This window comes from Heliangelus exortis, chromosome 13, assembly GCF_036169615.1.
Source record: "Heliangelus exortis chromosome 13, bHelExo1.hap1, whole genome shotgun sequence".
In the NCBI taxonomy this organism is placed as follows: Eukaryota; Metazoa; Chordata; class Aves; order Apodiformes; family Trochilidae; genus Heliangelus; species Heliangelus exortis.
This window is the reverse complement of record NC_092434.1, coordinates 13039168-13052737: the sequence shown is the minus strand read 5'-3', so window position 1 is coordinate 13052737 and position 13570 is coordinate 13039168. Positions and strand designations below refer to the sequence as shown.

The 13570-nt window shown below is 36.3% G+C and overlaps 1 long non-coding RNA gene across 4 annotated transcripts in view; it reads left to right on the top strand.

Moving 5' to 3' along the window:
- Window positions 1–3924: 3924 nt before the first annotated feature.
- Window positions 3925–13570, top strand: part of LOC139802103 (uncharacterized) — a 33007-nt gene continuing 23361 nt past the window's right edge. For all 4 annotated transcript variants that reach the window (XR_011728509.1, XR_011728508.1, XR_011728506.1 and 1 more), the window contains exons 1-2: window positions 3925–4213; window positions 5810–5888. This is a non-coding gene — a long non-coding RNA (uncharacterized lncRNA). The remainder of the gene's footprint in view (window positions 4214–5809; window positions 5889–13570) is intronic.

Here is a 13570-nt window from a genome sequence, read left to right as displayed (position 1 = left end):
TCATTATAATTATATACAGGCACACTGATACAGATACATTTCTTCAGTCTAAACTGCTCAGAATCTTAGTATTATAATGACAGGATTTCTGGAAATTCACTTTGATAGTTTGGCAGCTCTGGTAACACAATGCAATAATTGACCACAGTACATTCTTTGGAACTTTGCACAGGATTTAAAAACATAACAACATAAATAGCTCTGCATGAGGTACTTGACATCTTTTATGAGGACAGAAAGAGAACTTTTTTACTTCATCTTTGTAAACAAGAACTCACTTCCTAAATATTTTTCTTTTATACTCACTCACATATAGTTTGGGGAGAACAAGATTCTCAAATTATTTTACATAATTCAGTATGAAGAATTCTCCCTGGGAAAAGTAAAACAAGGAAACAAATCTACTAGCTCATACCACTCGGATTTGGGGGAAATGCTTCATTGACCTCACATCTGAAGTTTGATTTAAGAAGACTCCCCAGCTGATTAATCTGGTAGAGCAACAGCAACTGCATAACAGTCTGACATCCTCTGCCAGCTCTACTCATGGGCAGTCATCAGTGCTCTAAGGAAAGCAAAACAAAAACCAGAAGCCAAATTATACATCAAAAGGGAAACAGTTTCTTCTCCTGCACTGCAGGCAACCAGCAGACCACCTCAGAATGGGATTCATATACTGTGTCAGAGAGAAACAGTCAACAAACAGCCCTTTCAGTCTATACCACCCCGCTTCTACAGCAGTCTGTAGAGCCAAGAACTCATATTACAAATTTGTTTTTTGAGTCCTTTCTAGAAATCAAACAAAACTTGTAAATAGTCTTTAAGTTTTAAACTGAATGATAGATATGCAGAAATAATTACTCTGTGAGATTTTGTACTTTGAGTGATACATTATATAACTGAAGCACAAGCTGAGGTGAGGACTTAATTTTAAGGTTTTTGGGGGGAAGAAGGGAAATGCTGATGGCTTGAGATCTTGCAATAGGATTTTGATTCTGGGGGAGAGCATTCTCAAAAGAAAAGTTCTCATATAGGGAAACTCAAGTCATATTAAGAATGTTTGAATGCTCCAGACATTGTCTTATATGGGATTTTCCCCCCATCTTGATCTAATAACACAGCTTCATCTTGCATATGTGCATATCTGAAATAAACACCTAACCAAACCCAAATCCCCCTTTATTTAGCATTGATTTATTTAAAGTTTGTGCCCTAATGCCACTTTGCCATGTGAGACCATAAAAAAGTTATTCTGTTATTTTGTTTGGATATATTTCCACTGAGTTAGCAGGAAAATATGGTATAAACATTAAAATACTGAATTGAGAAGAAAATTTGACTTTCTGGGTACATCAGGGCTAAAAAGAGTTAAACAGAAATATGGGATAATATTATTAAGGAGCAGTTATGAAGTGGTGCTCTGGCATTCTTAAATTAGTGTTATGCTTACTGATGTTTAGAGAGACACAGCATGAGTTTTGTGATCAGCTAAAGAACTGGTGCAGCATAGATCAAATAACGTAATTTATTGCTGTTCAGTGGGTTCAGCTTTGTGAACAAGATATTTAAATTGTCTCTGATTTCAATGTTTTTGCTCTCAAACACTAATGGTGAGGCAATAATAGTACTTTTATAATAATAATGGTATTAGAAACAGTAGAAGTATTTAGAAGCTCTTATAGTATTTGTGTTCATGTCTGTATGTAGAACAAATGGGTAGGGGAAAAAAAGATTGAAAAAAAATGAGTGGTGCTGGAGAAAGCTTCTTATTATGTGCTGAGCAGCACTATGGATGCTTCTGATGGTGTTTGTTATTCAAAGGTAATTCACAGCACACTATAGCATAGATTCCATTCTAGTGTGAATTTAGCTGGATAATGCCTTCCTTTACTTGAATATAGTTGTACTTTTCAGTCTAAATTTTGTTTGTTTGCTTTCAGCTTTGCATAATTAATTAAAAAGTCTGGTTAATGCAAGAGAAACAGCATGTCCAACTGTTTCTCACAGATGTCAATTGAAAGGAGCTATCAAATTAATGCCATATGACAATGACAGTTTTGTAAATCATCCTTTGACCTCATTTGCCTGTGAAAGAGTTTATGCCAAAAATATTTCTTCTAATACAGGCACATACTGACCTTTTTTATCCCACCCACCAGTGATTTATACTCGAGTCTTAATGCAGAAAAATTATTCGCAACTCATTGGAAGTTTTGCTCAGTAAAGGAGTCTAATTCTGCCTGCTAAGCCAGCAATTGTTTTTCACAAGTAAGAGCTCGAGGTCACAGATCAAGTAGTGTAACTGCAATCGAAGTGCATTAAGTTATAGGCCAAAATTCTCATTTAATAGGAAAAAGGCTCTAATTTTATTATTTTTTTTTATTATTTCCATTTTCTTCTCAGGGTACTGTATTACTAGTAAAGGAAAATATTTTTTAATTAAGGAATGAAATCATAGAATTGTTACATTTCTTTAATGTGAGCTAAAAATCCCACACAGCATAATTAAAAATAACATATGATCATTAATGAAAAAGTCATTGTCTGTCCCTAATGCCAGACCTCTTGCTTCACAAGAAAGAGGAAGGAATCTGGTATATTAAAATAAGCTGTTTATTGGAAAATACTAAATTATACTGGAAGTTTCATTTTTATGCATAATATGATTTAATACCATCCTACCAAAGAAAGAAAAATAATGTAAATATATCTTTTTTTTTAAGTGCTTACAGTGGAGAAAGCAATCAGGAATGATTTGGAAGATATTTTAGATTGTTTGCCTGGAAGTTGGCTTTTGTGCTCGGTTTTAACTGAGAACTATCATGAATAAGAAACAGTTGTTTCTCTGGTTTTTTGGTTTTTTGTTTCTTTCCTGGAGGATCCTTTTGTCTCAAGAGGATGAGAAAGGAATCTTTCACAAAGATTTTCTCTCAGTTGTGGTATTGCTGATGTCAAGCATGCAAAAATCGTGAGTCAGCACTCCAAAAGTCACAAGACTTCATTCAAAAAGAAGTGAGCTTTTAAAATACGTGTTGCACTCTTTTGGGGGACTTTTATGGTAAATATATGGCATATTTTCATACTTCTGAAAATTGGAACTTTATTTTTCAAAACTTCAGAAGAAAAAAGAAAAACCAGATGACCTTTTTCAAAAATTTGCAGGACTCCTAGAAATATTTTTTTGAAGAATATTTGAAGCATTATAAACATTGCAACGTAATTGCAGGTGTTGGCAACATGGCAATTATTTGCGAGAACTTTGATCTAAATTGAGGTCAATAAAAACAAATGAAAAGACTGAAAGAAAAGCAAAGAAACCTTCCTTTGCATTTCAGAACCTTGGGCTGCTGTAATACCATTTGTTCTGCAGTCCTCCAAGAAATCCTCAAGCACAAAATCAGATCAGCCTCATGTCTTTAAGATTAAATAAAAAGACATATACACATCTGATTACCAGATACAAGATACAGTCATATAATTACAAAAACCACTTTGATTTGGCAAAAAAAAAAAAAAAATAGGCAAACTACTGCAGATGCTGCTGTTACTAAGATATAAGACCTTCACCACAGTTTAAAAGACAAAGACTATTCGAATCTAACATGGTTTCTGGCCAGAAAAAGCTACAATTATTTTTAAAAATGTCACCTCATTCACATTCAATGATCACAGAAAATGGAAACATTTTAAGGAGTAATTGTAAACATCTGCTAAAGAAAAAGCGAAAACATGACTAAGACAGAAATGAGCTGCCAACATCAAGCATTGTGCAGACAGATCCACAGGAAAAACACCGTTTCTGGGGATGGCTTCTATTTGGAATGTGAAAAAAATTGATGGTTATTAAAAAGATGAGAATCCATTTAAAAAACATTTCACTTTAAGTCAGTCTGGCTGTCTACTCAAATATCAAGGAATGTGGCTACACTTGCAGTTCTGCAGCAGCTTTGGCCCCTGCTGCTTCTCCTGCCTTGTTCCAACAGAAGCGTTTGCACAGGCACAGGGAACTGGACTCAAACTAATCTAACTTTTTCTTTTTTTTTTTTTTTTTTTTTTTTCAGCTGGGTTGTTTTTCAACTGGATCAGTTAAGAAAAAAGTCAATGGCAGTGCAGATTGCACTGACAGCTCATACAGGAATGCTGCTAGATTTCTAACCATTGCCTCGAAACACTGATTGCAAACTTCAGGGCTGTAATGACAACATAAATGAAGGTAAATCGGATCCTTCTGTTTCTTAGAAACTTTGCTACAAGTCTGAGGGCAAGAAACAAGTAGAAGGCATCTATAGATCTACATCTCATCACAGCTTTTAAAGCTGTTGAGTGGCTTGTGGGATGCAAGGCTGCTTTATAAATTGATTCCAGCCCAGAGAAAGATAATGACCAGGTTAACACAGGAGAGGAAGTAAGGGCATGGATCTCCAAGTTTTCCAGGTATAGCTATGCCAGTCAAAGATATTGCCATGAACCACTGGTTGTAGGGATACAATGCCACGTGTGCTCTGGCACAAGTGATCATGTGCACGCTTTCTAACATGCTGCAGGCAGCCTGGGTTTACTCAAGTCATTATTTCTTGATGCCAAATGTTACATCTATAAGCAGCTGCTCTGACTGAAAATGTTCTATCACCATCCATTGGTAGAAGCTTGCAACTCCCCCAGTTCTGGCTGGCCAACTCATTGGACTTAGTTCTGATCTATTGCTTTCTTTAACTGGGGAAAATCAGGCAGATTACCTGTGGCTGTGGGCAGCCAGGCTCTTCTGGAGTTGCTCTGCTGGTTTAAAAGAATAGTAAGTGTCTTGTTTTGTCTTCCAATGCTGCAGCATTCCATGACCCAGAGGGTCCTCTGGCTGGCCAGTCACTGGTTGAACAGCTGATACTTAGCCATCTCTCCCCACCACTCCCCCTTTCTTTTTGGTGTTTATATATTTAGTTAGTTGTTTTCTTGGGGTTTTTTAATATGGATTAGTCTGCAGCACAGGGGTCAACACATTCCTGCTGGAAAGGTAGGTGTGATTCTTTGCTTCACTGGCAATGCCAGTTTGAGTACAAGGCAAACCATCAGTTACCAAAAAACGGGGCCACAATTTTTGGACCTGGCCAGAATTGAAAATGTGAAAAGAATCTTCCAGGAAATGGGAATTCTAGGAGAAGAAACCTAAAGACCTCACTGATTAGCTCTCTAAAAAACCCTCTGAAATAATAGTACAACAAAGTAGCTCTGTGTCTATGATTTAAACTTTACTATGGAGCTTGGAACCCTGAAGACTGTGATGGTGGAGGATGACTGGTATTTAAGATTGTGTTTATCACATGCCCTTAAATATCAAAATGTGTATAGAGGTGGTGTTTGGGGAGGTATAATTTTGCTGTTGGATGTCTAAAAATTATGTATGTGGAGACCTCAGGACTCTAAGAAGTCCCTCCATTTGTGTGTTAATTGAGTGTGCTCTGGAAATATAGCAGGAAACCCCATTCCCTTAAGCTCTTGAACAATCAAAGCTCATCAAAAGCAACTTTCTAAGAGATTTCCTTGGAAAATGGCACATGATTTCTGAAGATCTATGACAGGTCTTTTTCAAGATCCTCCTAAAATTGATGAAATATTAAATGTCTCATTTCAAATTGCCTTTTTCTTTTTTTTTCTTTTTTGGTAGTTTGGTAATGATAACTCTCTTCCTACGGCCAGGAAGAGAGTAACATCAGTTATATAATAAATCAACAAAGAACCAGCTTTTGACATTCTCACAATGAACTGCAAGCAAGGTAGTATTTCCTGAGAAAGTCATTCCATTCTTTTTGTCTAGGTTGAAGAACTGAAACAAAACCAGTTTCCCAGCTCTGGAATCCCCACTATTGGTAGACAATTCTACACAGAGAATACAGGTAAGAATAATATTTTTGCTTACCTTTAAGGAAATAAGAGCTTCTAGAGGTGTGTAAGACTACTAAATACTATTGAACTGTGATTATCATCATGAATACTTGTAGATAGTAGGAAAAGAAATGGGGTTCAAACCTACTGTTCTAATTAGGACTGGGAATTACTGTCCAGTGGAGGGCAACAAAGATGATTGACAGATTGGAGCATCTCTCTTACAAGGAAAGCCTGAGAGAGTTGGGACCCTTTAGCCTGAATAAGAGAAGGCTGAGGGGAGACCTTGTTAATTGCCTGAATCAAAACAGTGCAATGCATTGTACAAAGTATTGAAGTAGACTAAAGCCACCCTGTTGGTTCAAAATTTGTTTAAAAAAACCAACACGTTTGACTTTTTATTTGCAGGCTGTATGCCTGAGTAGAAATTAATTTTCCAACATCTACTTTGAATCCTGTTTAAGTATTACTCATCATTTTTATCAGAGAATAAAAACTGTAGAGTTGGCAAAAAAGAAATTTATGGTATGTTTTGGCTGTGTGCATAAAGTTGCCATTGTAATTCTATAACTAAATACTGATCATCCATACTGAGGATGTATTGATCATAACAGATCTGTTATTAATAGCTGTGAAACCACAGCTGTCTAAAGATATAAGTCTCTGCTTTTATGCTGAGTCAACTATACTATTCTTGGTCCACTGCTCTGTCTCCTCCTGACAGATTTGATTATCCTATGTTAAGTACTAGAAACTACAAAAAGAATGAAGATGAGTGTTCTCTCATAGTCTGTGTATTTTTAGTATTATGCATCTTGAACCATGACTGTAGGCTTTTTTCCCCGACTTAAATATATTTACATTTTAGAAGATAGCTTAAAGAAAAATAGTTAAATAAAATCTGAGTCTCTTAGTTCTATTTTGTGTTTTGTTATTGTCTTTGCACTTTGAGTTCTCCTCTTATCAGATGGAAACCAGGAGAAGGTGGGTATTAGTTGCTGATTGTAATTGTGACAACCTGTACTTTCATCAGTGGTATTTGTTAGTTTTAGGGAACAGAGATGTTAGAGGACAAAATCAAATACCTGTATTCCTGCATGGACTTCAGCTGGAGTCCCAGAAACTGTCTGAGGGTACAACCTTTTTATTTTCTAATCATTAAACTTATCTAAATTTTATGAGCCAACTACATTTTTCTGGTTAAACCAAAGTTAATCTGAAATGAGTTTGTATGCATCAGTAGTATGGTTCAGATACACACCAGCCCAATTCATGTGGAATTGTGTCTGCTGGATGGAGTTGTTATTAGGGCATTGCTACCTTGTAGACACAGTTTAGGAATTCAGCCCAGTAAAAGACACAGTGCAGATATTATACTGACTTCATATGCAGACACTCTGCTTAAAATACACAAAATTAATGAGATGGAAAATATTTTCCTTCAGGGCCATGATAGACTTTTTTCCAGTACGAGAAAAACAAAACAGGAATGTGATTGATGAGTCAGAAAGATATCAGTCTTTGTTACTGGCTCAAAAAGCTTAGAAATGGGAAAAATTACAGCAAAATACAAAGCTGTGATGTTCAGTATTTTTTAATTTTCAGTACAGAAGACACAGATTTTGTTTTTCTTTTTACTGTTGTGGATCATCTGCATTGATCTGCAAAACACTTTAATTCAACTCAAGTATGGCTTTCAGCTCCACCATAACTGGCATAGCATCTCCTTTATTCTAACTCAATCTTCTACTGGTTTCAAGAGGCAGTTTTAGTTCATGTGAAGAGGGGAAAATGAGCACAGTTTTCTGAGCTCTTTACAGCAGTGCTAGAATTTTTGTATTTGGACACAAACATCATCCCAACAGCGAATGTAAAATTCTTTCTGTCAGTCAATGCAACCCCTACCAGAGCAGGGCTGTGGTGGCACCTCGGTGTTTTCCCAAGATTTCTGATGCTCCTGTTATTCATATCTAGCCTTAGCATAAATGTGACATCAATATTAACACAGTTGTCCCTTTAGGAAAAGATACAGATAAAGGAAAATGACATTTCATATAAAAAGCTGACATCCAGAGACTGCATAAAGACCCAGAAAAACTCCCTAGGATCACTTAGGAACAAGATTAGGGCTAGAATTGGACTCTTGATCCTGATGATGCAGAGCTGTTTGTTTGGGTTTCAGTTTTAATTTTAGTTTCTTTTGCTTGAGTTGTTTTCTGTGTTGTGGTTTGTTTGTGCTGGGCTTTTTTTATTGTTGTTGTTGGTTGTTTTTTTTTGTTAGTTGGGTTTTTGTTTTTTTTTTTTGAACAGTAAACTTTAGGGGGAATAATTATAAAAGGTCTACATGTTTACTTTTAAACACAGCATTTTTTCCACTCTGCCCCAAGCCTGACATTTTAATGACCTGCTTCGCCTTGGTTTTTACTGGCAGCATATATTGAAGGGGTATTTTATGTACAGTTTTAACATTTGAAAAACACAGCTCCATATTTTGTCACTCTTTTATGTTGTAGAAAATGTCTTTTAAGTTTTTATTTATTTTAATTGCTTACTAATTTGAGGCTGGTTTTTCAAATGTCTTTAGAAACTTTCCTATTTATCATTGGTAAGGGTTATTAATTTAAGAAGAGCAAGCAAAATAAAGGCTGCATATATTTTCACTCAAATTACTATCCTAAATGACTCCATGGGGGGTTTCTTATAGGGGTCACTGAAAGGCAGAAAGGAATGTTTTTACTTCTTTGCTTTGTCACAAAAATTAGGTTACAAGGGCTATAAATGCAGGTAATACTTTTTATTACTAGACTTTCCTCTGTAATGAATATAACATTTCTTTTTTTCATATAACGATTCCCACTGAATGTCTTAGTACTTAGCATGTTTACTCTTTAACAAGAGTCTAAAGTAATTCCCCTTTAAAAGGCTTGCAAGCCATCTGAAGGCAAGAAAGAAACCCTGTATGGCAGGATCACTGCTGGAAGTGGGAGATTGAAGGGGGACAGTGTCTTGCCTGCTGCCAACAAGCTCCTCAATAACATCAGTCCTCGAGTAGGTGAGGCAGCAAGAAGCAAAAGCTTCAACTGGAGAAGTCACAAGTCTGAATCAGAAAGACCAGAAAATTTTGCAATGCAGAATACAAAATTGGTCGCATATTTTCCTGCTATAAAAGGCATTGCTCTGTGCCAGTCTGCCAGAATCCACATTTACACAACTCTCTAGTTCCAGAAAAGACAGTCTCTCAACTGCTTTGAGATTCGGGCCATAGTGTTGAGCTGGGAGAAGCAGCTCCATCTCGGTGAGGCTGTGCTCTTGAACAGCTGATCCAGCAAGCATGCTACAGTTGTTCAGTATGACCAGGCTCCCAGGGTGATCTCTTCAGGGGATTACACCCCCTTCCCAGATTTGCTCTTCAAGAGGGCATTAATATTCTCTGAAAGGCAGCCACTCATCTGTAGCTCTGCAAGGCCAATCTTCTTTGATCTTAGCCTCAGAAATAGAATGATGAGGGATAAGAGTTCAAAGTATAAGAAGAAACTCAATATACAAAGAATGTACCACATCTTAATAAGTAATGAGAATTCCCTCTATTTGTTGCTGTTGTAAGGAAAAATAGTTTAATATCTTTATGGGATTAGAATTCCATGGTATTTTGCTTAATGAGTGGCCAGAGCTATTAAGATTTTCCTTATGTCTCCAGATAGGCTGGCAAACAAACATCAATAAACAATAGCAAGTCTAAGATGGGCTATTAAGATTTTGATCTGGCAAGTATTTTATTAATGTGGCTAACATGTTGAGTTATTTGGATTCTAGACCCAACAGAGCAAATATATAACACAGAATTTCAGTCTTTTCCTTACAAGCAACTCGAGGATTAAGGAAATCACCAGTAATGAATGGCGGCTTTTTAACAAAGTTTATCACAAATGGCCCTGGATTGTGAAGTGTTTGCTATTCAAGCAGCCATAGATCTACAGGAGATTCAGAAAATTACCAGTGAGGACAAAATTCCTTGTATTTTTACTGGTTTGCTCAAAACTGTGGAGATAACATTCACATGAACACTCGGCCTGCATAGCAATGACAAATACCAGCAAATGTAGCTTTCATAAGTGTATTTGAGAAAGATTAGCACACACCATTCAGTTCAAGTTTTAGTTTTTAGGTTAGCTGCCTTTCTTATTAATCAGCTTTGTTTTTTTCAGGGCTGCCTTTTCTGTGTAAGAGCAGTGGGTGAATGCCATGTTTAATAACCCCTTACACTGACTAATTCCTTTTTCCAGCAATTGTGTGGTTACCAAAAAAAAAAAAAAAAAATTGGTATAATTGGAAGAAGAAAAGCAGAAATGAATGTTGTTTGTCCTTGAAGTGCTAGAGAAGCTTATATTTTGAGGAGTCACGTAGCCCTTTCAGGACCATTTACTGTTCCTCAAATTCCTTTCTATTTATTTTTCCAAGTCCTAGAAGTATAGCAGGATTTAAAGTCAGCACAGATACTTTTGCACTTGCTCAGCTCAGATGCAAATTGTCACAATAAAGTATGGCATACTGAGGAGAGTGAGATATTTCACATGCAAATTCTGATTTTCTGAGTGTGATAGCAGGAATTACTAGTGAGGAATTTCATCAGGTCAGTGTCAAAACGTCGTCTCCTTATTCACTTTTCATGTCTGATACACACTGATGCCAGTTCTCCCTAGCATCAGTCCTGCTCCCTAGAAGCAGATTACCAAACCCCCTGCTTTACAGACAGACAGCAATTTCATTTTCCTGTCGGAAAATGTTGGAGAAGTATCAGTGACTTGTACAATACAGGAAAAGCATGAAAACTTGTCAGTCAAGAGAACGTCACCCCATAAATGTTTCTAACAGCTCTTTCCTCTTTTCTGATTTGAAAGGAGAGTAGCTTTAATTAATTTATTGGTCAGCATCTGTTTCACAGGCATATGTGTGATGGGTTTCTGAGCACACCTGGTCTATTTTTAATGTAACCTCCAAAAAGATTTTGATCTTATTTTTAGCTTTAACCTTATAAAAATGTAACAGCACAAAGAAGTCTTACAGTGGCTAAACTCTTTTTTTTTTTTTCTTTTTTTTTTCCAAATTTTTTTTTTATTTAAATCCCAGTTTCAAAGGAATTTAGCTATGACCTGGATTTTAATTTTCTTGGGGATTTTACTAATGCTTGAGGGGGAAAATCTGGTACATTTTCAGCATATTAAATACCTGTTTGTGTCAAAGTAGTCATTAGATTTCTAATTCATTTGATTACGGTACAGTGATACAGCAAGGACTATGTCTGCATATTTATCTTTTTTAGCTATGCTTTTATTAGAATATGATTTCTTTATTTTCATTATTGGGACATGCTACAGTAAAGGCACCTAAATATTGCTTGATTTTGAAACCACTTAATTATCCTGTCATTGGTGCAACATTATTCAATTTCACATTAAAATTGTTTTCCTGGAGACCTAAGCTAGATTCAAATCAACTGTTCATTTTTGGCAACCAGGAAGAAATGGAGTCCTTGTAAAAGTCAGACTTTGGAGTGAGGAAGTTGGCGATTTTTTTCATTAGTTTCATAGGGCTCATTGTTCCTATTCTGGAAACTTTATAGCTGCAATCACCTACGGCTAGAATCTGATTTTTATTGAGGTGCTATAATAATTATACTAAGTACTTTCTGTTTGTCACTGACAAACAGCAATCCTTGAATGACACTTAAGGAAAATAGAAACTTTTATATTGTGGGTTAGTTTCCAGAACTTCATGGTTTGAGTTCTTGGGAATAAATACAAGATTTTCATTAAATAAAAGCAAAGGAAACAAAAAAACCCAAAACCTTCTATGGGTATTGCATACAACCAGGAAATCTCTCAAACTCTTGGACATATTCACAGACATGTTCAGGTTAATGAGGAGCAATATATGAAAAAGGACAAGAACGTGTAGAAACTTTGACTTCCTTAAATCAAATATTTTGCTTAGAAACTTAAATATGACTTAAAGAGAACTGAAGGTTGATAAGTTTAACTAACCACTGTAACAGAAAAACAAACAAACAAAAACCTTTCAGTTCACTCGTGGATTAGTGGTTAATACTCTGAAATCCACGGCTACAGCTATCTGTTCCCTTATAATCCAAAAGAAGAACTCTACATTTTGTGTTTTTCAAAGGAAGATCTTAATCACCTCTTTGTAAGCCACCAAACCCCTTATTAAAAGTCTGGGCCCGATCCTCTCCTGAAAGAGTGGCCCCAGCCAACTGTGGTCTTTGATCCTAAATTGAGAACAACTCCTACTGAAGGTAATGGTATGTGATTAAGGACTGTAGTGTTTGGGCCACTGAAATTAGTGAGACTGACTGCTCACGTAAGTAAAGAACAATTTTGTGATGTTAAGGACCATTGATATGTTTGGTAGCTGTATTTTTCTTAACTCTTGCTTATTATTTATTCATTAAAACAACAACAAAAAAAAGATGAACAATATAAGCAATTAATGTGTCAACATCAGCATTAATCAGTGGGCACTGGAGTGAAAATGGCTGCAGCAATTTTTGTTGTTGTTAAAATCTTTATTTATAGCATAAATAATAAGTACCTATTAATGCTACAGTTACTAGTCTTGCTTTTTGATATCCTATTTTTAAAAATAAGTTACTGACAATCTGAATCATTAAGCTTCAATTTCTGTTAGTATTAACTCAGTCCCACACACATAAAAATTGTTTGTTGGTCGTATTAAATGTATCCTACTAAGTGTGTTCAGCAAGGGAACCTAGAGAGCTGGGACCAAGCACCTACTTGGGCCTGACACTGCATGCCATGTCTTTCAGTCAAGAGAGAAGCAAATAATGGAACATTCTCCCCAGTTCTTATTTACAAATGAGGCCACATACAGCACTAGCAGCTGGGCTGTTCAGTTAACTTCTATAACTAAATTGGAATAAAAGTCTTTCTGCTAAATGGATTAAGATTTTTTGCCATCCTTAGGGACTGGGGAGATCCCTCAGCTGATCTATAAATTCTCTCTGTAAGGATATAAGTAGAAATAGTACCCCACAAGCAAAGGGATGGTAAATTTTCTGGGGTGGAGAGGATGTGTGAACTGGACTGATCTGCTTCTCAGCAATTTCAGTTTGCCTGCAAAATCAGGCATTGTGACAGATGTGATACTGAGATACCAACAACACTGGGGATTTTCAAATAAATAAACACAAAAATTTAACCTGCTTTACCTGAAGTTTGTACAAGTCTTGCAGTGGTACATCACTGATTTCAGATTTTTGTGTTTGTTGCAAATAGGAAATGTTGAAAGAACCTGGAGCTTAACAGCTTAGCTCTTTCCTTTGAGAGGAAATAGAATTAGAACCTGCATGTGTTTGGCTTATACTTCATAATACATTTTATTATTAGAATTATAAATTAGGCCCCTGGGCACCAAAATACAGCATAACTAAAAACATAACTAACTGAGGTAAATTGATGCCTGCCCCAATATATTTTACCATCATGGAATACCAGACTGCCTCTTGCTCTGAGCCCTCCCCTCCTAAGTGGGTCTGTTGGCACCAGTGTTACACTGCTATAGCTAGGCTAAGACTTGAACCTCAGCCACACTCAGTTTCCATCCTTTCATCGCAACTGGAGAGTTTTGTAGGTTTTTGGCTGACTTTCACCTTCTACAG